Source organism: Oncorhynchus mykiss, chromosome 2 (assembly GCF_057628025.1).
Source record: "Oncorhynchus mykiss isolate SJ-2025 chromosome 2, ASM5762802v1, whole genome shotgun sequence".
NCBI classification, from domain to species: Eukaryota; Metazoa; Chordata; class Actinopteri; order Salmoniformes; family Salmonidae; genus Oncorhynchus; species Oncorhynchus mykiss.
In genome coordinates, this window is record NC_143023.1 from 82,099,216 (window position 1) to 82,121,972 (window position 22,757).

General features: G+C 41.7%; 1 protein-coding gene across 1 annotated transcript in view; it reads left to right on the top strand.

Annotated features, from left to right (window-relative positions):
- The window catches only part of LOC149985256 (uncharacterized), a 536,389-nt gene that overhangs the window by 409,391 nt on the left and 104,241 nt on the right, over positions 1-22,757 (top strand). The gene's annotated exons all lie outside the window — the stretch shown is intronic.

Consider the following 22,757-nt stretch of genomic DNA (forward strand, 5'->3'; position numbering starts at 1 on the left):
ACCTAGTTATAGGAACAGTTCTTCATACTCAGGTAACTTAGTTTGTTTTTCCTGGTCAGGTCACGGTCAAATCTCCTGGCTCTCCTCCTAATCGTGTTATAAGTGATGTTAATCAGCTTATTAGCTCACTGAAGGCCAGTTCATGTCCTCAGAACCAGAGATGATGAACAATCGAGAGTGGATCCAGAATGCACATGACATCAAACCCAGTGGGGGATGAAATCACAAAATCAAATCACATGAAAACGAAAGCCAAGGATTTCACTCGGCAGGGCCTCTTTTCTCATTGACTTTATCAAATATGGTGTAAAACGCGATTGGGTTTTAAGAGGTTTAACAGTGCTTAAACTTCGTTACTGTAGGATGATAAGACGCATTGAGGTAATGAAATAATTCTACCTCTTAATGTTGATGCCAAGGGCCTGGGCTTCGCATCAGAACCCAGTGTGTGTGTGTGTCTGCCTGTGTGTGTGTGTCTGCCTGTGTGTGTGTCTGCCTGTGTGTGTGTGTGCGCCTCAGAACGCAAAAAGCTGGGTGTTCATCTCTCTCTTCATCTCTTTCTTTCTCTCTTTTCCCACTCTTTCATCCTCTGCCAAAATACGTTTTGGAAATGTAGATGGTCGGGGGGGGGGGGGGGGGTAAAGGGAAGGGAAGGAGGGAAAGAAGAAATAGAGGACAGTTCTGGAGTTATATGTCTTGTATTAATCTAGAGGAATATGTATTGTATTAATCTGGAGGAATATGTATTGTATTAATCTGGAGGAATATGTATTGTATTAATCTGGAGGAATATGTTTTGTATTAATCTAGAGGAATATGTATTGTATTAATCTGGAGGAATATGTTTTGTATTCATCTGGAGGAATATGTTTTGTATTCATCTGGAAGCATATGTTTTGTATTCATCTGGAGGAATATGTTTTGTATTCATCTGGAAGCATATGTTTTGTATTCATCTGGAGGAATATGTCTTGTATTCATCTGGAAGCATATGTTTTGTATTCATCTGGAAGCATATGTTTTGTATTCATCTGGAGGAATATGTCTTGTATTCATCTGGAGGAATATGTTTTGTATTCATCTGGAAGCATATGTTTTGTATTCATCTGGAAGCATATGTTTTGTATTCATCTGGAGGAATATGTTTTGTATTCATCTGGAAGCATATGTTTTGTATTCATCTGGAGGAATATGTCTTGTATTCATCTGGAGGAATATGTTTTGTATTCATCTGGAAGCATATGTTTTGTATTCATCTGGAGGAATATGTCTTGTATTCATCTGGAAGCATATGTTTTGTATTCATCTGGAAGCATATGTTTTGTATTCATCTGGAAGCATATGTTTTGTATTCATCTAGAGGAATATGTCTTGTATTCATCTGGAGGAATATGTCTTGTATTCATCTGGAGGAATATGTTTTGTATTCATCTGGAAGCATATGTTTTGTATTCATCTGGAGGAATATGTCTTGTATTCATCTGGAGGCATATGTTTTGTATTCATCTGGAGGAATATGTCTTGTATTCATCTGAAGGAATATGTGCTGTGTTAATCTGGAAGCATATGTTTTGTATTCATCTGGAAGCATATGTTTTGTATTCATCTGGAGGAATATGTTTTGTATTCATCTGAAGGAATATGTGCGGTGTTAATCTAGAGGAATATGTGCTGTGTTAATCTGGAGGAATATGTGCTATATTCATCTGGAGGAATATGTTTTGTATTAATCTGAAGGGATATGTTTTGCATTCATCTGGAGGAATATGTTTTGTATTAATCTGAAGGGATATGTTTTGCATTCATCTGGAGGAATATGTTTTGTATTAATCTGAAGGGATATGTTTTGCATTCATCTGGAGGGATATGTTTTGTATTAATCTGAAGGGATATGTTTTATATTCATCTGGAGGAATATGTTTTGTATTAATCTGAAGGGATATGTTTTGCATTCATCTGGAGGAATATGTTTTGTATTAATCTGAAGGGATATGTTTTATATTCATCTGGAGGAATATGTTTTGTATTAATCTGAAGGGATATGTTTTGCATTCATCTGGAGGAATATGTTTTGTATTAATCTGAAGGGATATGTTTTGCATTCATCTGGAGGAATATGTTTTGTATTAATCTGAAGGGAATATGTTTTGTATTAATCTCTCTCCCCCTCTCTCTCTCTCTCTCGTCGGAGTGCATGCTGGGAGTGAGTCGTCAAGCAGAGTGTTTGTGAGAGCGAATGGAATTTCTTTTCACTCTATTGGGTTTTGGTATGTACATATATATATATATATATTGATTAGTTTAGTTGTTTTACGGATATATTGTTTAACTATCACTAAGCACGTATAGGGGTGGTGGGATCTTTGAGGTTGTTTTTTCGCGAGGGCACAACCAGCGGGTGGGGCTGGTTGCAATGGCCACTCGCGGAAATGTAGAGTTTGAAAAACTTAGTCGGAGGCATGGAGTAAAAATTCCTGCTGCGGCTGGGTGTTCAGTGGAAGAATGTAGCTTGGCTGTGGGTGCTATCATTGGGTATGATAGCATCAAATCAGCCTCAAGGATGAATAGCGCTGTAGTGATATTCTTAGATTCAATTGAAAAGGTGAATAAGATAGTTGAGAGGGGTGTTGTGTTGCGGGAGACACAGACGCCGGTATTTCCGCTTATGAATCCTGCGAAGAAAGTTATGCTTTCTAACGTGCCACCATTTGTTAGAGATGAAGTGTTAGAGCGAGAGTTATCTCGCCATGGTCAAATCGTATCTACAATAAAGAAGGTTCTTTTTGGATGCAAATCTCCGTTGTTGAAACATGTCGTGTCTCATAGGAGACAAGTGCATATGATTTTAAAGAAGGAAGGAGATGAACTGAATTTAGCGTTTAGTTTTAAGATTGATGGATTTGATTATGTCTTCTATGCATCTACTGAATCAATGAAATGTTTTGGATGTGGAAGAGAGGGGCATTTGGTGCGTAATTGTCCCGAGAATGAACGCGCTGAGCCTGGTAGTAGCTTTAGTGCGGGTGCAACTAAAGTACCACAGCGAAGGGATGAAAATACTACAGGTGTAGGGGAAGAGAGAAGGTGGGCAGATGTGGTTGGAAAAGTAGGAGAGGAAGGCATTGTGGATACGGGGGCAATTGTGGTAGATCAGAACAAAGAGGGAGGGGAAACAGTAGGTGAGATTGCGACTGCCGTCGCTGAGGTGGTGCTGGAAAATGAAATTGGAGGTCAAGAGGAGATTGAAATAACGGAAAAGGAAGCGGATGTTTTCAAAATACCGAGGAGTAAAAGGAAGAATTTAAGGGGTGGTGAAGGGTCTAATTATAAGAGAAAGGTAGTGATGGATAAATCAGGTGAAGATGAACAGGTTGTAGAGATGGGGTTTTCTTCTGGGGAGGATAGCGAGAGTGAGTCATCTGACGCGTCACAACAATATAGTGAGATAGATGGGGTGGAAGGGAGGTATGGGATCGAGAAGATACGTCAATTTCTGAAGTTGACAAAAGGGAAGAAATATATGCAGGATTACAATGTAACTGATTTTTTCCCTGAACGTGAATTGTTTATTGAATCAGCAAAGTTTCTGATGTCAAAAATTACAGGGGGAGGTTTGAAAAGCCCTGAAATTGCTAGACTCAAGAAAGTGGTCACGAGAGTAATAAGTGATGCAAATTCTAAAGAAAATGAAAGAGTTCAGTTGCAGTTTTAACTCTGTAAAGAGATGTGGTGGCTGTATCTTCCTCTGTATTTTTTTCTTATCCATGAGCAGTTTTAAGATCTCTTCTTTAAACGTAAATGGGGCAAGAGATGTTAAAAAAAGAGCCATGGTGTATGAGTTAATGAGGGGAAAGGGAAGTGACATAATTTTTCTACAAGAAACGCATAGTAATTTGGAAAATGAAGTTATGTGGCAACAGGAGTGGGGGGGGACAGTGGTGTGTAGTCATAAAAACTCAAAAAGTGGGGGTGTGGTTATCTTGTTCTCAAAAGGGTTTTTGCCTTTGTCATATGAGGTTGAAGAGGTAGTTGAGGGGAGGTTATTAAAAGTTAGAGCAAGGTATGAGAACATCAATATGTGTCTGATAAATGTATATGCCCCAGTGGTGACAGTTGAGAGGGTATGTTTTTTAGAGACATTATCAAATACCATTGAGAAATGTAACAAAGAAGATTATTTGTTTATTGCTGGGGATTTTAACTGCACAGTTAGTGATTTAGATCGAAATCACCAAGAACCTCATATAGCCTCGGACGTTTTTAAAACGCCTTATTGTAACAAATGAACTGTGTGATATTTGGCGGAGTCAACATGGAAGAACAAGGCAGTACACCTGGGCGCATGTGAGAGAGAACATCATCTCTATGGCCAGGTTAGATAGGTTTTATGTTTTTGAGCATCAATCTCAGGTCTGTAAATCAAGTGTGATAACTCCAGTGGGATTTTCTGATCATTGTTTAATAACAGAGGTGGTGTTCATTAACGATGTAAAACCTAAAAGCGCATACTGGCATTTTAATATAACTTTATTGAGTGATGCTCACTTCAGGAATTGTTTCAGTTTTTTTTGGGAGAGGTGGAGGTCTCAAAAGGCCAGTTTTGTATCCCTTCAACAATGGTGGGATATAGGGAAAATCCAGATTCAACAATTTTGTAATCAATACACGAGGAATGTCACCAAGGATATCACCAGATCAATGAAAGCCCTAGAGATTGAAATAGTGGAACTCATGACGTTAGTTGAGACCACAGGAGATCGAGGCCATACTCAGGCCCTCAAGAGGAGAAAAGCTGCATTGGCAGATCTGCTGGGTATCAGAGCACAGGGGGCATTGGTGAGAAGTAAATTTCAGGGCATATCTGAAATGGATGCCTCATCCAAATTTTTCTTTGGTTTAGAGAAAAAGAATGGACAAAGAAAAATTATTCATTGTCTCAAATCAGCTGTTGGACAAGAGCTCACTAGCCCTAGTGAAATTAGAAAGAGGGCAGTAGAGTTCTATGCTGAGCTCTACAAGTGTGAGTACAAAGAGGACAAAACAGTGACACAGCAGTTCTTTGATGGGCTCCCAAAGGTGCCTGCAGAAGCTCAGGTTTAGCTTGAGCAACCATAGTCTTTGCAGGATTTATACACTGCATTAAATGGCATGGAAAATGGAAGGGCACCAGGCATTGATGGGCTTCCCGTTGACTTTTTTAAGTCTTTTTGGGCTATGTTGGGAGAGGATTGGTTAGAAGTAGCTAATGATAGTTTAACCGGAGGGTTACTACCAATAAGCTGCAGAAGGGCTGTCCTCACCCTACTGCCTAAAAAGGGTGACCTGAGGGAGGTGAAGAACTGGAGGCCGGTGGCTTTATTGTGTACTGATTATAAAATATTGTCAAAGGCTTTGTCCAACAGGCTGAGGGAGGTGATGGGGCAAATCATACATACGGATCAGTCCTACTGTGTTCCTGGCAGGCAGATAGGGGATAACATTTCTCTGATTCGTGATTTTTTGGACGTCTCTAAGGCTATTGGGTTGGATGCTGGTCTAATTTCAATTGATCAGGAAAAGGCATTTGACCGAGTTGAACATCAATATTTATGGCACACGTTTGAGGCGTTTGGGTTCAGCTCTGGTTTTATTGCCATGATAAAGGTGATATATGGTGACATTGAAAGTGTATTGAAAGTTAACGGTGGTTTGAGTGCTCCTTTTAAAGTGTGTAGAGGTATTAGGCAGGGATGTTCTATGTCTGGGATGTTATATGCTATTGCTATAGAGCCACTACTAAATAGCATTAGAAGTCGCATTGCAGGGGTGTGCCTTTCAGAGGATATTCCTCCTATTCGTCTTTCAGCCTATGCTGATGATGTAGTTGTGCTAGTGAAAAATCAAGCGGAGGTGGATAGTTTGAGTCTAATGGTTGATCGTTTTAGGGGAATATCCTCTGCAAAGGTAAATTGGGAAAAGAGTTGTGCTTTACAGATTGGAGAATGGTCTGGAGGGATCATGGCTTTGCCAGGGGGGCTAGAATGGTGTAAGGGAGGTTTTAAGTATCTTGGAGTGTACCTAGGAGATGAGGGGACTATGGAAAAAAATTGGAGTGGGGTGGTTGAAATGGTGGAAGGGAGGATGAGGAGATGGCGTTGGTTACTATCTCGTATGTCATATAGGGGGCGCACTATTATAGTTAACAATGTGATTGCCTCTGCACTGTGGCATCGGTTGTCAGTTTTAGAACCACCATCTGGCCTTCTGGCTAAGATACAGGCAATTATTGTGGATTTCTTTTGGGATAAATATCACTGGGTTCCACAAAGTGTTTTGTATTTGTCAAAAGAGGAGGGGGGACAAGGTCTTGTACATCTTGCTAGTAGGGCTGCTGCTTTTCGGCTTCAGTTTATTCAAAGGTTGCTTTATGGACCGGAAAATGTGGTGTGGAGAGGGGTGACATGTCTTATATTACAGCGGGTTGGAGGATTAGGTTTAAAGAAGGCTTTATTTCTGGTTGATAGTAGCCAGATTTCTAGGGAAGGAGTACCTCCGTTTTACAGAGGCCTTCTCAGAGTGTGGAGCGTAATGAAGGTGTCCAGAAGAACTTCAGCGGAGTCAGTGCATTGGCTGTTGGAGGAACCTCTGGTGTATGGGGCAAGACTGGATTGTACAACTGCAGCTGTTCCACATTTCTCCAAGATTCTGGTGAAGGGGAAAATCATCACCTTAAGACAGTTAATGGCCATGGCTGGGCCCGCCTTAATGGATGGAAGACGGGTGGCAGAACATTTGGGGATGAGGTCGGAAAGGATTGTCGGACAAATGCTGGGGAGCTGTAGGAAGGCTCTGTCAGCGGAAGAATGGGGTATGCTGAGTAGCCACAAGAAGAAGGTGCAAGATGAAGACGTCTCATTTCCAAAACTAGGGATTACACCAAATATCCCAGAGTCAGAAAGAAAGGCGTTATTGCTGGATTTGAGAGGGTTGGAGGAGGTGGGTTTGGATGAGGTGAATGGGAAGGAATTGTATAGGGGGTGTGTCAAGGTGTTGAATAAAGATAAATTGAAAAATAGAAAAGATACTCCATGGAGGGTAAAATTGGGCATTGATGACAAGGTAAAGCCAGCATGGAGAGCACTGTACAAACCACCGTTACAAAAGGGTACTGGTGATATGCAATGGAGGGTTTTGCATGGCATCATTGCAGTTAATGCTTTTGTATCTGTTATTAACTCAGATGTTAGAGATGGATGTCCTTTTTGTAATATAAGAGAAACCATTTTTCACTGTTTTATGGAGTGTGAGAGGATAAAACCTCTATTGGAAATGCTGGAATCTTTGTTTAAAGCAGTAGGGGAGTTTTTCAATAACACTGTTTTTATTTTGGGGTTTCAATATAGTAAACAACAGAAAAGAAAATGTCAAATGTTAAATTTTATTTTGGGACACGCTAAGATGTCAATTTTTCTGAGTAGGAAACATAAGATAGAAACGGGATATGGGCAGGATGTAAGATGTGTTTTTAAAGGTTTAGTGAAAGCAAGAATAAAAGTAGATTTTGAGTTCTTTTCAGCTGTAAAAGATCTCCTATTATTTGAGGAGAAGTGGGCCTACGAAAGAGCGCTTTGTTTTGTAGAGGAGGGGAAATTATTTTTTGCTGCTGAAATAAGTTGAATGTATATGTTATGTATTTATTTTTGTTTAGGAATAACATTTGTTGTTTCATTTCTGAAAAGGCAGTGTGTCATTATTTATGTTAACACTTGAGTAAAAAATAAAGGTTTTATAAAAACTCAACTCTCTCTCTCTCTCTCTCACTCACTCTTTTGCTCGCTCACTCTCTCTCTCTCTCGCTCTATCTCTCTCTTTCTACCTCCGTCTCTGTCCCTCTCTCTGTCTTTCTCTCTTTCTATCTCCATCCTTCTCTATTTCTTTGTCTCTCTCAGTCTTGCTCACTGTCTCTTTCTCTCTTTCCCTTTCTGTCTCGCTTTGTCTTTTCCTTTTTCCCATTACCTTCCATCTGTAGCTGCTATGTACCTGTGTGTTAAGAACAAAAAAATCTCTACCAAGATAGTGACCGCAATAGATTGTGTGTGTTTAGAGAGTATTTCTGGTAATGTAAAAGGTGTTAAGACACATTATTTATGGATTTAAGAGGAGGGTGTCGTAATGACACTTCCATTGTTTATGGATAGTGTTGTAATATTTGATCTACTTCATACTATCTATTTCCACTGCAGGCTGTATGAGCACACAGAGGCATCAGTATACGGTTACTGTGTATATGGCCAAAGCACGCATTGCTGGGGGCCATGAAAGCTATAGTCAGTAGAGCAGAGCTGGCTCACTCTTACTGTAGGGCGAGGCATAACGCTTGCCAAGGCTTGCGGTTTCCTCTGGTAAGGAACAGAGGCAGACACAAGTGGTTGCAACTTCTCAGCTTCTCTCAGAGGCATTTAAAGGTGCGATAACACACTGTTGAGCGTAAACACAGCCCCATCTGTACTAACTCACTGTCTGCACAACTGTAAACTTTAGATAAGATTTCACAACGCTTACTGTAGACGATACTGTAAATTTTAGATAGGATTTCACAACACTTACTGTAGACGATACTGTAAATTTTAGATAAGATTTCACAACGCTTACTGTAGACGATACTGTAAACTTTAGATAAGATTTCACAACGCTTACTGTAGACGATACTGTAAACTTTAGATAAGATTTCACAACGCTTACTGTAGACGATACTGTACACTTTAGATAAGATTTCACAACGCTTACTGTAGACGATACTGTACATTTTAGATAGGATTTCACAACACTTACTGTAGACTTACTGTAAACTTTAGACAATATTTCACAACACTTACTGTAGCTGATTCTGTAATCTTTAGAAAGGATTTCACAGTGCTTACTGTAGCTGATTCTGTCATCTTTAGAAAGGATTGCACAGTGCTTACTGTAGATGATACTGTTATCTTTAGAAAGGATTTCACAGTGCTTACTGTAGTTGATACTGTAATCTTTAGAAAATATTTCACAGTGCTTACTGTAGTTGATACTGTAATCTTTAGAAAGGATTTCACAGTGCTTACTGTAGATGATACTGTAATCTTTAGAAAGGATTTCACAGTGCTTACTGTAGATGATACTGTAATCTTTAGAAAATATTTCACAGTGCTTACTGTAGTTGATACTGTAATCTTTAGAAAGGATTTCACAGTGCTTACTGTAGATGATACTGTAATCTTTAGAAAGGATTTCACAGTGCTTACTGTAGATGATACTGTTAACTTTAAAGACAGGCCTCTGATGATGACTTAATAGATTGATGACTTAATAGATTGGCCAATGGTATCTCATACGGGCTTACTATTGTGCCCCTAACGGCTCATATTTTCACATGTCAATGGTAGAGATACTGAGTGCAACCTGTCAGGGTTAGAGAGATTAAAAGACTGAGGGAAGAGATACTGAGGGAAAGCCAGTCACGTTTTATTAGGCTGATTTATAACAGAAGTAACAAACAGCACAGAACAAAAAGCTCAACTGCCCAAAGGAATAAAGCTTCATAGAATTTTGCAATGGAATATTGAAATTCTACTGTAACTAGACAACGGGGCACAGCTTATTTTTGAATTCTAAGAGATATTTTGGTGTAAATGGTGTGAAACAAATGTGTAGCAGAAAGGCTAGAACCAGAGTTGGAGATGTTACAAAGAGGCTTTGTGTCTTTCATTGTGCCAGGGAATTTCAAGGGGGTCTCTTTCTTTTTGTTCTCTTATCATCCTTAGTCTTTCACCTTTCAAAAATGTGCAAGACAGATAGACGCTTTGATATTTTTCAAACGGTAATTTCTCCCCGAAGATCTCACATAAATTAGCTGACAGAGGCCATGCATTGACAGAACTCAGCAGGAATGGGAGGTATAGGAAGCTTTCGCTGAGCCAAACGGTGAGTTAAAAGTTGTACAAGGGGGCTTGTCCCATGTCTCCTGTCCCCAGACACCCTGGCCCATGTGTGGGACCTGTAACCTACACCCCGTGAGACAGGGAAACGTGCCTGAGAGAGGGCCACCCGAGGGCATCAGGGGAGTGGTTTACAGTATACCCAGACTGGCATTATGCAGCATCTCTCTCTCTCCCTGCAGTCACAGAGGATAGCCAGGGGCCCTAAATATAACCTAGCATTTTGAGGCCATGAGTCCTCCCCCTCCTCCTCCTCCCTACCAAGGCTAGCTCCTCTGGGCCGGGCAGGGAGGGTAGGCAGGGCCCACACGGACCACTGCTTGGGCCGAAGGCCAATGACACGGCAGGACCTCCTCGAAAAAGTATTTTTAAGGTCAATTACAGGGTACAGTGCCTTCAGATGGCCGAGCGCTGCTTAAGAGGCCTTATATTAAAGGTTTATGTGGATAGCGAGAGAGGGATTGAGGAGAAAGGTCTGCTTCTGGTTATCAAGAGTCTGAGTGTGTCTCCTTCCATTGTTACTTATCACATAAGTCCACTGGAGGTACCGTGCAATCATGAGACATAGAAACATGCCCCAGACTGTTAGGCTGATGGACTGTTGGGATTCAATCTGAGGTACGTCATAGAGCAGTGCACAAGACAGCCGACAATGCACCTGTGACTTGAGTTATTGCACACGCACACTTCACAGAGAAGTTGTTCCCTAACAGAAAAAAATCAAATACATGCTAGAACGTGCCAATAGGATCTCATTAGCTCGTGCTTGGCTCTGCCCGCCTCTTTGCTTGTTCTGTTCAGTATGCTTAATTTGCTCCCATTGAAAACGACACAGATTAATGATCTTGGGTTAGTTATACATGTCTTTGGTACAGGCCTACAGTATAACAATTACACCAAGACAGAGATCGAAGGAAGAAGATTGGGACATGCCTTCATTATAGGCCTATCCCTTTATCATTATCTGGGGATTTAAACTTCTTAACTAGTACATCCACACACTATATTACCATGTTTTTTTATTTTTTTTATTTAACCTTTATTTAACCAGGTAGGCTAGTTGAGAACAAGTTCTCATTTACAACTGCGACCTGGCCAAGATAAAGCAAAGCAGTGCAACAGAAACAACAGCAGAGAGTTACATGGAATAAACAATAGGAAAAAATAAAGTCTATATACAGTGTGTGCAAATGACTTGAGGAGGTAAGGCAATAAATAGGACATAGTAGCAAAGTAATTACAGTTTAGCAGATTAACACTGGAGTGATAGATGAGCAGATGATGATGTGCTAGTAGAGATACTGGTGTGCAAAAGAGCAGAAAAGTAAATAAAAACAATATGGGGATGAGGTAGGTAGATTGGGTGGGCTAATTACAGATGGACTTTGTACAGTTGCAGCAATCGGTTAGCTGCTCAGATAGCTAATGTTTAAAGTTAGTGAGGGAAATGTAAGTCTCCAGCTTCAGCGATTTTTGCAATTCGTTCCAGTCACTGGCAGCAGAGAACTGGAAGGAAAGGCGGCCAAAGGAGGTGTTGGCTTTGGGGATGTTATGCCTACAATAGACCTATAGTATAGGGAATGTACCAAGAGAGGGAGCCGAGAAAGATGATTGGAACATGTCTTAATTAAATCACACTCAATCACTGTGTTCCCCACACTGGTGACATTCTGAGGTGGGAACCCATCAATTAGCTGTACTAAGTCTCAACCACCAGTCTGGGGAGAGGCTTGACACACTGTTCGTTTTGTTTTTACTATGTGCACCATAAATATAGCTTGTGACAGTATCTCTGTGCTCTGTGTGTTTTCAGTGGTTATGATGACTTTGAGAGTTGGGACAGCTAGAGGATAAGCGGTGAATCATAACTTCCACTTCAGTCAAATGTTCACTTAGTCTGCTATTGACATTTGACTAAGTGAAAGATAGGATTCACCCCTAATGCAAAAGGTCAATCAACAGAGGTGCATGTTTTTTGGTGATTGATAGGGTCGGGGTGTAAAGGTGAGCCCCCCTTTCCATGAATCTGGTACCCTGCCCGGCCCTGCCCCACCCCTACCCAACACACACACCTCCAGCCCCTGCATGCCTGTCACCCTGGGAATATCCTCACTCCTGGTCAGCACGGTGAGACAAGTACACGTTGCCCGGGCGCAGAGGTCCACAGAGGCCACAGAGGCCTGGGCGCCCTGTGTTCAACCTGAGAGAGAGCATCTGTTGGTGGCCGCCCCTGCCTGGCTCCGCATGGCCAGAAATGGCACACCAAGGTGCAATGGGCTGACTACCCTAGGACCAGGTTGACGGCAGCAGCAGCAGCCACCATCTTAAGTGTGAATTTCCCAGAGCAAAGGGAGACTGACTGATCCTAGAGGAGAGCTACGGAGCTTCTGAATGACAGAGTCAGAAAGAGAGAGAGGGCCGAGTTGGAGAAGAAGCTGTGAGGGAGGATTTCTGTCTCAGACTGTGCATCCTGCACATGTGCTATGTTTGTTAAACTGTATGAGGGCTACAGTATAGCAATAAGGACACACACACAAACACAGTATGCATCTGCCATTTTTTGCATCTCAATCCACGCTGTGGTTTGAGTTTGACCCTTCACCACTAATTAAAAACATTGAATAAACTGCTGTGTATTTCATACCCTGTTGTTTTAATCTCTGTCTATCTCAGGTGTTGCAGACACTGAGCATCACACACAGCATTTCTCCTGTCACCAGCATATACCCTGCCACACTGTGGAACCCTTAATTGTCTGCAAGTGGTGATGGGGAGGATTTTTACTGCTGCACCGGGATCTGACAGAAACCACAGACTGGATTGACCTGATCCACCCCCATATAATGAAGTATTACATAATTAAATTACCTTGACCACAGTTAAAGAGTAATCGCCATGTGTAACCGATGTGAAATGGCTAGCTAGTTAGCGGTGGAGCGCGCTAATAGCGTTTCAATCGGTGACGTCACTTGCTCTGAGACCTTGAAGTAGTGGTTCCCCTTGCTCTGCAAAGGCCGCGGCTTTTGTGGAGCGATGGGTAATGATGCTTCGTGAGTGTCAGTTGTTGATATGTGCAGAGGGTCCCTGGTTCGAGCCCATGTTGGGGTGAGGAGAGGGACGGAAACTATACTGTTACATTGATGCTGTTGACCCGGATCACTGGTTGCTGCGGAAAAGGAGGAGGTCAAAAGGGGGGTGAGTGTAACCGATGTGAAATTGCTAGCTAGGTAGCGGTGGTGCGCGCTAATAGTGTTTCAATCGGTGACGTCACTTGAGACCTTGAAGTAGTGGTTCCCCTTGCTCTGCAAGGGCTGCGGCTTTTGTGGAGCGATGGGTAACGATGCTTCAAGGGTGACTGTTGAGGGTCCCTGGGTCGAGCCTGGGTAGGGGCGAGGAGAAGGACGGAAGCTACAGTGCCTTGCGAAAGTATTCGGCCCCCTTGAACTTTGCGACCTTTTGCCACATTTCAGGCTTCAAACATAAAGATATAAAACTGTATTTTTTTTTGTGAAGAATCAACAACAAGTGGGACAAAATCATGAAGTGGAACGACATTTATTGTATATTTCAAACTTTTTTAACAAATCAAAAACTGAAAAATTGGGCGTGCAAAATTATTCAGCCCCCTTAAGTTAATACTTTGTAGTGCCACCTTTTGCTGCGATTACAGCTGTAAGTCGCTTGGGGTATGTCTCTATCAGTTTTGCACATTGAGAGACTGGAATTTTTTCCCATTCCTCCTTGCAAAACAGCTCAAGCTCAGTGAGGTTGGATGGAGAGCATTTGTGAACATCAGTTTTCAGTTCTTTCCACAGATTCTCGATTGGATTCAGGTCTGGACTTTGACTTGGCCATTCTAACACCTGGATATGTTTATTTTTGAACCATTCCATTGTAGATTTTGCTTTATGTTTTGGATCATTGTCTTGTTGGAAGACAAATCTCCGTCCCAGTCTCAGGTCTTTTGCAGACTCCATCAGGTTTTCTTCCAGAATGGTCCTGTATTTGGCTCCATCCATCTTCCCATCAATTTTAACCATCTTCCCTGTCCCTGCTGAAGAAAAGCAGGCCCAAACCATGATGCTGCCACCACCATGTTTGACAGTGGGGATGATGTGTTCAGGGTGATGAGCTGTGTTGCTTTTACGCCAAACATAGCGTTTTGCATTGTTGCCAAAAAGTTCAATTGTGGTTTCATCTGACCAGAGCACCTTCTTCCACATGTTTGGTGTGTCTCCCAGGTGGCTTGTGGCAAACTGTAAACAACACTTTTTATGGATATCTTTAAGAAATGGCTTTCTTCTTGCCACTCTTCCATAAAGGCCAGATTTGTGCAATATACGACAGATTGTTGTCCTATGGACAGAGTCTCCCACCTCAGCTGTAGATCTCTGCAGTTCATCCAGAGTGATCATGGGCCTCTTGGCTGCATCTCTGATCAGTCTTCTCCTTGTATGAGCTGAAAGTTTAGAGGGACGGCCAGGTCTTGGTAGATTTGCAGTGGTCTGATACTCCTTCCATTTCAATATTATCGCTTGCACAGTGCTCCTTGGGATGTTTAAAGCTTGGGAAATCTTTTTGTGTCCAAATCCGGCTTTAAACTTCTTCACACCAGTATCTCGGACCTGCCTGGTGTGTTCCTTGTTCTTCATGATGCTCTCTGCGCTTTTAACGGACCTCTGAGACTATCACAGTGCAGGTGCATTTATACGGAGACTTGATTACACACAGGTGGATTGTATTTATCATCATTAGTCATTTAGGTCAACATTGGATCATTCAGAGATCCTCACTGAACTTCTGGAGAGAGTTTGCTGCACTGAAAGTAAAGGGGCTGAATAATTTTGCACGCCCAATTTTTCAGTTTTTGATTTGTTAAAAAAGTTTGAAATATCCAATAAATGTCGTTCCACTTCATGATTGTGTCCCACTTGTTGTTGATTCTTCACAAAAAAATACAGTTTTATATCTTGATGTTTGAAGCCTGAAATGTGGCAAAAGGTCGCAAAGTTCAAGGGGGCCGAATACTTTCGCAAGGCACTGTATACTGTTACACATGGTAACCATCAAGTAGAGTGCACTTTGACCACTGTTTGGCCAGATTTCATCACAATAATAGCCCATTACTATGGTGGTCCACTATCAGATTGCTATGGCAACATTACAACATAGTGGTTTTCAAATAAAATAAAATAAAATGTTATTTGTCACATGCGCCGAATACATCATGTGTAGACCTTACTGTGAAATGCTTACTTACAAGCCCTTAACCAACAATGCAGTTCAAGAAATAGAGTTAAGAAAATATTTACTATATAAACTAAAGTAAAACATTTTTATAAAATAGAAAAGTAACACAAGAAAATGACGTAACAGTACCGAGGCTATATACAGGGGGTAACAGTACCGAGTCAATGTGCGGAGGTACAGGTTAGTCGAGGTCATTTGTAAAGTAACTATGTATAGATAATAGACAGCGAGTGGACATTTGATGAATTGTTCTTATGGCTTAAGGGGAAATTGTTCTTATGGCTTGAGGGTAAAAGCTCCGGTACCGCTTGCCGTGCTGTAGCAGAGAGAACAGTCTCTGACTGGAGTGAACTAACATGGCCAAAAGGATTTTGAAGCATCTTTATTTCTTAAGTAAACTCATTGCATAAGGAGACAGGTCCAAGTAGCAGTAAGCTTTTCCTGTCGATATATTTAGCCTAAAAATGTTTTAACAGGCAATAACATTACAGTGAGTCTATAAATGCCTGCCTCCGTAAATGCTGCTGAAATCACTGTTCAAGGGATATGTTTAAATGCTCAGTGGTCATTAATACACTTTATAAACTTTATATGTTCATGATTTATGTTTTATTTCCATTTTATAGTGTTTTTTAGCAGCAGGAAAATCCCATTAATAACACCTGAAACTGCTTTGTGAGTAGGATAATGTGTGTTTCATAGTCAAGTCTGAAACAGCTATCTTACTGATCCTTGCTGCACATTGAATGTGCTTGTTGGACTAGTATAATATAAGCCATTACTGTCCCTGTATATGAACAAGCTCCAGGGCTGGACTGGAACAATCTCCTTATTCTAGAAACATTGTGGATGTTAAGTTATAACCCACTGGGCAAAAACTTGATTGAATCGACGTTGTTTCCACAAAAACAATCAATGTGATTATGTTGAATCAACGTGGATAACTCGTTGGATTTGCAAGAAGTCATCAACGTTAAGGAATATCCTCTTTTTTTCACGTAACTTTAAAAAAAAGCCAAAAGCCACCTGCTGAACCCGGAAGCCACCTGCACCAATGTGTCAGAGGAAACACTGCAGGCACCCAGCCCACCACAAGGATTCACAAGAGCGCAATGAGCCAAGTAAAGCCCCCCTTGCCAAACCCTCCTGGACCAATTGTGCGCTGCCCTATGGGACTTCCTATCACGGCTGATTGTGACACAGCCTGGGATCGAACCCAGGTCTTTAGTAACACCTCTAGCACTGCAATGCCGCCACTCAGGAGCCCACCTAACTTTTAATCTAAATCTAGTTATATTGTGAATTTTTTTGTTAATTTCCTGTTGAAATCATAATAATTGACTACTCAACCCAATGTAAATCAAAACTTGACGTTGAACTGACGTCGGTGCGCAATGGGAAGTTACTTATTCACTTTGAAACATCACAAAGGTTTTCTGTGTGCAACACACAATTCCTTCCCCAACACTCCATTTGTTTCAGGCTTTGCTTCAAATTCCAGTACATATTGTTGAATTATAATTTTCACAACAACATTAGATTCATCCCGGTATCTAGTGGCGATTTTATCATGTAAATCTTGGTGGGACAAACTCAACCAATTTTTTTATATGCATGTCAGCAAAGCCACTACACAACACAACATTAAACAATACATTAATTGCACTATAACGGTGTCAAACGATGCCCACAAATGGTTAGGACATACATAAAGCTGAGCTTTCCTTTCAGAATCATACCACCGCTGCACCTGGCTATCAGCGAAGCCTCGCCTGGCAGCGAAACAGTTCATTAGCTTCATTTACTGCCTTTTAAAAACTATAGCTTATATAGCTGACAACACATGTAAAGTGTTAGTCCCATGTTTCATGAGCTAAAATAAAATGTTTACATCCCTCTTAGTGAGCATTTCTCCTTTGCCAAGATAATATATCCAACTGACAGGTGTCGCATGTCAAGAAGCTCATTTAAAATATATATATGTTTTTAAAATAAGCTGATTAAACAGGATGATCATTACACAGGTGCACCTTGTGCTGGGGACAATAAAATGGCACTCGCACAACACAATGCCACAGATGTCACAAGTTTGAGGTAGCGTGCAATTGGCATGCTGACTGCATGAATTTCCACCAGAGCTGTTGACAGAGAATTGAATGTTAATTTCTCTATCATAAGCCGCCTTCAACGTCGTTTTAGAGAAAATGGGCAGTGCGTCCAACAGGCCTCACAACAGCAGACCACGTGGAACCACGCCAGCCTAGGACCTCCACATCCAGCTTCTTCACATGCGGGATGGTCTGAGACGAGTCACCCGGACAGCTGATTAAACTGTGGGTTTGCACAACCAAAGATTTTCTGCAGAAACCATCTCAGGGAAGCTCATCTGCGTGCTTGTCGTCCTCACCAGGGTCTTGACCTGACTGCAGTTTGGCGTCGTAACCGACTTAAGTGGGCAAACGCTCACCTTCGATAGCCACTGGCACCCTGAAGAAGGGTGCTCTTGATGGATGAATCCCTGTTTAAACTGTACCGGGCAGATGGCGTCGTGTTTGCGAGCAGTTTGCTGATCTCAACGTTGTGAACAGTGCCCCATGGAGATGGTAGGGTTATGGTTTGGGCAGGCATAAACTACAGACAACTAACGCAATTGCATTTTAGCGATGGCAATTTGAATGCACAGAGATACCATGACGAGATCCTGAGGCCCATTGTCGTGCCATTCATCCGCCGCCATCACCTCATGTTTCAGCGTGATAATGCACGTCCCCAAGGCGCAAAGATCTGTACACAATTCCTGGAAGCTGAAAATGTCCCAGTTCTTCCATGGCCTGTATATTCACCAGATATGTCACCCATTGACCATGTTGAGGATGCACTGGATAGATGTGTACGACAGTGTGTTCCAGTTCCCTCCAATATACAGCAACTTCTCACAGCCATTGAAGAGGGGTGGGACAATATTCCACAGGCCACAATCAACAGCCTGATCAACTCTATGAGAAGGAGAAGTGATATGCTACATGAGGCAAATGGTGGTCACAGCAGATAATGACTGGATTTCTGATCCATCCCTGTACCTTTTTTTTAAGGTATCGGTGACCAACAGCTGTATATCTGTATTCCCAGTCAAATGAAATCCATTGAATTGGGCCTAATGAATTGATTTAAATGGACTAATTTCCTTATATGAACTGTAACTCAGTAAAATCTTTGAAATTGTTGCATGGTTCATTTATATTTCTCTGCAGTGTAAATATTGTTTCTACTTACACCTTGTGGATTTGTGTAACTCGATAAGAACTGCAATTTCCTTCAATAATAAGGAATGCCGACATGAGTTTTGAGTTTTGAACCATACACACATTATTACATTGATGTTCAGTCAATTCATAATGTTTGTTCTTATATCATTAACACTTAGCACCAAGTATAAGCAAGTTCAAGCAAATGAGCTGCGTAGAGGTAGGCCTATTTGTTCAGCACTTCCAAAACGGACACAGACAGAATTTCCGGTAGATGTTAGTTCAGATAAATTCAGCAAGATGTTAAGGCCTTAACTTTACTATTCTTTAAGTCACCACACCACCACCTACAATTGTAAGTATTTTATTAGCCTTATGTGGTCTAAAAAGGAAGGAAAATCACGAGGATTCACTTTTATTGACAATACCAACGCACAGCGTTGTGCAAACAAAACAACTATTGCAATATCAACTGGAATTACATGGGTCTATTACGGCATTTTTTGTTAAAAAATATATTGGAATGGGCAGAGACTGTCACTGCCAAACATAGTTACAGACCTAACAACATTATATAGTATCACCTAGTGGAGAAAAGCACATGAGCTTCATGAGCTAATTATAATACACAGATTACACAAAACAAGGAAATCATTCCAATATTGCCTGAAATGATTAATAAGATACTAATGAGATGAAATCAATACAACAGTATAGATGTACAAACATATGGCATAAGGGAATGATGAGAGGATAAGAGACGAGCTGTAATTTTGATTAAAACAAATGAGCGAGATAAGACGGACATAGTCAATATGCCTATTTGTTCAGCACTTTTGAAATTGACAGTGACAGAATTCAGAACATGGGCCATTCTTACAGTATTCTCCCTGTACACCAAGTCAGAACCATAGGATAAATAAAAGGGGCATATAAGCAGACAATGAATGCTCTTACAATATACTATGATGACATTTCTCTAAAACAGGCTATAGGCTACATGTGCACAACCAAGTCTGAACAGTAGGCTAAGTTTTGATTGGGACCAAATTATTAGGGGGAGACACATGGGCTACTAACAGCTTACTACACAACATACACTTAGTATTACTTTCTTAGCTACAGTATACATATCTCCCTGGCATATTACATCATTCATGAAGCAGCATACGAGACATATTTCTGGACACATCGGGGCTCCCGAGTGGCGCAGCGGTCTAAGGCACTGCATCTCAGTGCTAGAGGCATTACTACAGACCCTGCTTCGATTCCAGGCCGTATCACATCCAGCTGTGATTGGGAGTCCCATAGTGCAGTGCACAATTGGCCCAGCTTCGTCATTATAAATAATACATTTGTTCTTAACTGACTTGCCTAATTTAATAAAGGTTAAATAAAAATGTATATATAAATTGTGCTGTGCTCACTTGAACTGGAAGGTAGCGCGGCAGTCCTTCTTGTGGGCAAACCTTGTCATCAAACTTTGTCATTAAAGTCTGGCATTCTCTGGATGAAGTCATGCTGGATTGACAGTCACAGCATGGCCAATTTTATTCAACCTTTTCTGGCCCATGCTGTTGCATGTGAAAATGTATCCTTTTAAACTTGGAAAAGAGACCCCTTCAAACAGATGTTTTAAATCCTCAAACCCAGACTTGGACCACACACCCTCTCCACCAAATAGCAGCCAGGGGAAGCAAAATAGTGATTGCTTTGCGATGCTTGCAGTTAGATACATTTTATCTATAATTTATCTTCATATGACAAGGACTGAAAAGGATTTGCCAGTAGAATGTTGATGTGATTCATGATTAGGGCTGTTATCATGACCGTATTACCGTCAAACCGGTGGTCACAAGTCAGGACGGCAGTCAAACTCCACATGACCGTTTAGTCATGGTAGTTAGGCTTCTCCAAGCTCAGATGCTGCTGATGGTCATTAGTAGCCTACCAAACATACAAACTGCTTGGTACTCAGCACTCTATCGTCCCTCTAATCACTCTGAAATCAATGCAAATGTAATCGAAAATCTAATCAATCACTTCATGAGAGCCCATGAGCTAATGTTGCCGCAACATTTCTATTGACTATGCAATTGCGTGAGAAAACAGAGTGAAAGCCTCTATTAAAAAGGAAACCATCAGCTTTCTATAGGCTAGGCCTACTATATTTATTTCTCAACTCTCCTAATATTAAGCACATTGCTTCTCTTTACAGCAGGAGTATAGCCTACCTGGCTGGCATGAAAATGATCTACGGGAAAAGTGTCCTCCATTCGCTATTTTTCTGCTGCCCCTGTTTCGAGACAGGTGCATGATAATGGTCCATTCTAAATCAAAACAAACATTAATCCGCTTTACAACGGGTGTAGAGCCTAACTACATACACAGCACTTGAGTTTCATGTTTAGGGGAGATCAGTTTCACCATAAAAATTCATTACATGCATCATCGCATTTGTGGTCACTTTTGAGAATGGTGTTCCTAATGGAACATTTGCGCATATACTGTAGCCTACTGCCGTGTGCGCATTGCTGCGCTCATAATGTGAAGAAATAGCCTAATAGTTTATCAATATTTTAAGCTAAATATTTTAATCTGTTGCTTCAGGCTCATTGCTTAAAACAGATTAAAACAGATAAAACAGAACAGAATGATCCAAGATGGCGTAGCAGTGCAGACGTGGTTTGTCGTCCTCTTATTTACTTTTTGTATTTTTTTGTATTTTTTTGTATATATTTCAATTTATTTTCAATCTCTTTTCTATTTTTAAGTTAACTATACTTTCCGGTAACCCGCCACACTCAATGAGACACGGATCCACTATTTATTTTAGACCTTAAAGCCTGAACCTCCATCAGAGGCCAGCCATCAGTAGCTAACCAGCTAATTAGCTACTAGCTATTTAGTCATTGTTAGCCACTGCTAGCGGCCTTTACCTTCTGCACAGGCACCAACCGTTTTTTTTTAGCCTGGATAATACCTACCAGCCTCGGACTGTTTTTCTCCACTACAATGCCGGATTCCTGCCATAAACCCTGGACGATTACTCCTGATCATCACAGCTAGTTAGCTGCCACCGAGTGACCCAGCCCCAAAGCTAGCCCTGAGCCAGGCCCACCAACCCGGCCTACTCTGTGATCACCTGGCTACCCAGCCGATGCCTCCCGGACACGGCTACTCCACCGGATACTTGCCGTAAGCTCTGGACCTTTGCAGCGGATCATCGCCGCTAGCTAACTGCTACCGAGTGGCTATAGTGGCTAATGACCCTGCCCCGAAGCTAGCACCAGTTAGCCGCGAGCCAGGCGCATTTCCCGGCTAGCAAATGAAATTACTACAAGCTTACTGTTCACTGGACCCTATGATCACTTGGCTACATAGCTGATGCCTGCTGTATAGCTGATGCATCCTGTAGCTCTAACTCCAAAAAGAGTTGGAACACTGTAATATCCATGGAGAACAAGAGCACCTCCTCCCAGCTGCCCACTGCTCTGAGGCTAGGTAACACGGTCACCACCCATAAATCCATGACAATCTAAATTTTCAATAAGCATCTCTCTATGGCTGGCCATGCTTTCCTCCTGGCTACCCCAGCCCCGGCCAACAGCTCCGCCCCCCTCCCCTCCCCATAGCTACTTGCCCGAGTCTCCCCAGCTTCTCCTTCACCCAAATCCAGATAGCAGATGTTCTGAAAGAGCTGCACAACCTGGACCCGTACAAATCAGCTGGGCTAGACAATCTGGACCCTCTATTTCTAAATCTGTCCGCCGCCATTGTTGCAACCCCAGTCTGTTCAACCTCTCTTTCGTATAGTCTGAGATCCCTAAAGATTGGAAAGCTGCCGCGGTCATCCCTCTCGTCAAAGGGGGTGACACTCTAGACCCAAATTGTTATAGACCTATATCCATCCTGCCCTGCCTTTCTAAAGTCTTCAAAAGCCAAGTGAAACAGATCACTGACCATTTCGAATCCCACCGTACATTCTCCGCTGTGCAATCCGGTTTCCAAGCTGGTCACGGGTGCACCTCAGCCACGCTCAAGGTCCTAAACGATATCATAACCGCCATCGATAAAAGACAGTACTGTGCAGCCGTCTTCATCGACCTGGCCAAGGCTTTCGACTCTGTCAATCCCTGTATTCTTATCGGCAGACTCAATAGCCTTGGTTTCTCAAATGACTGCCTCGCCTGGTTCACTAACTACTCCGCAGACAGAGTTCAGTGTGTCAAATCGGAGGGCCTGCTGTCTGGAATTGTATTCTTTATACTATAAAATAAGAAAATAATGCAAATCTTGTCTGCTAAAT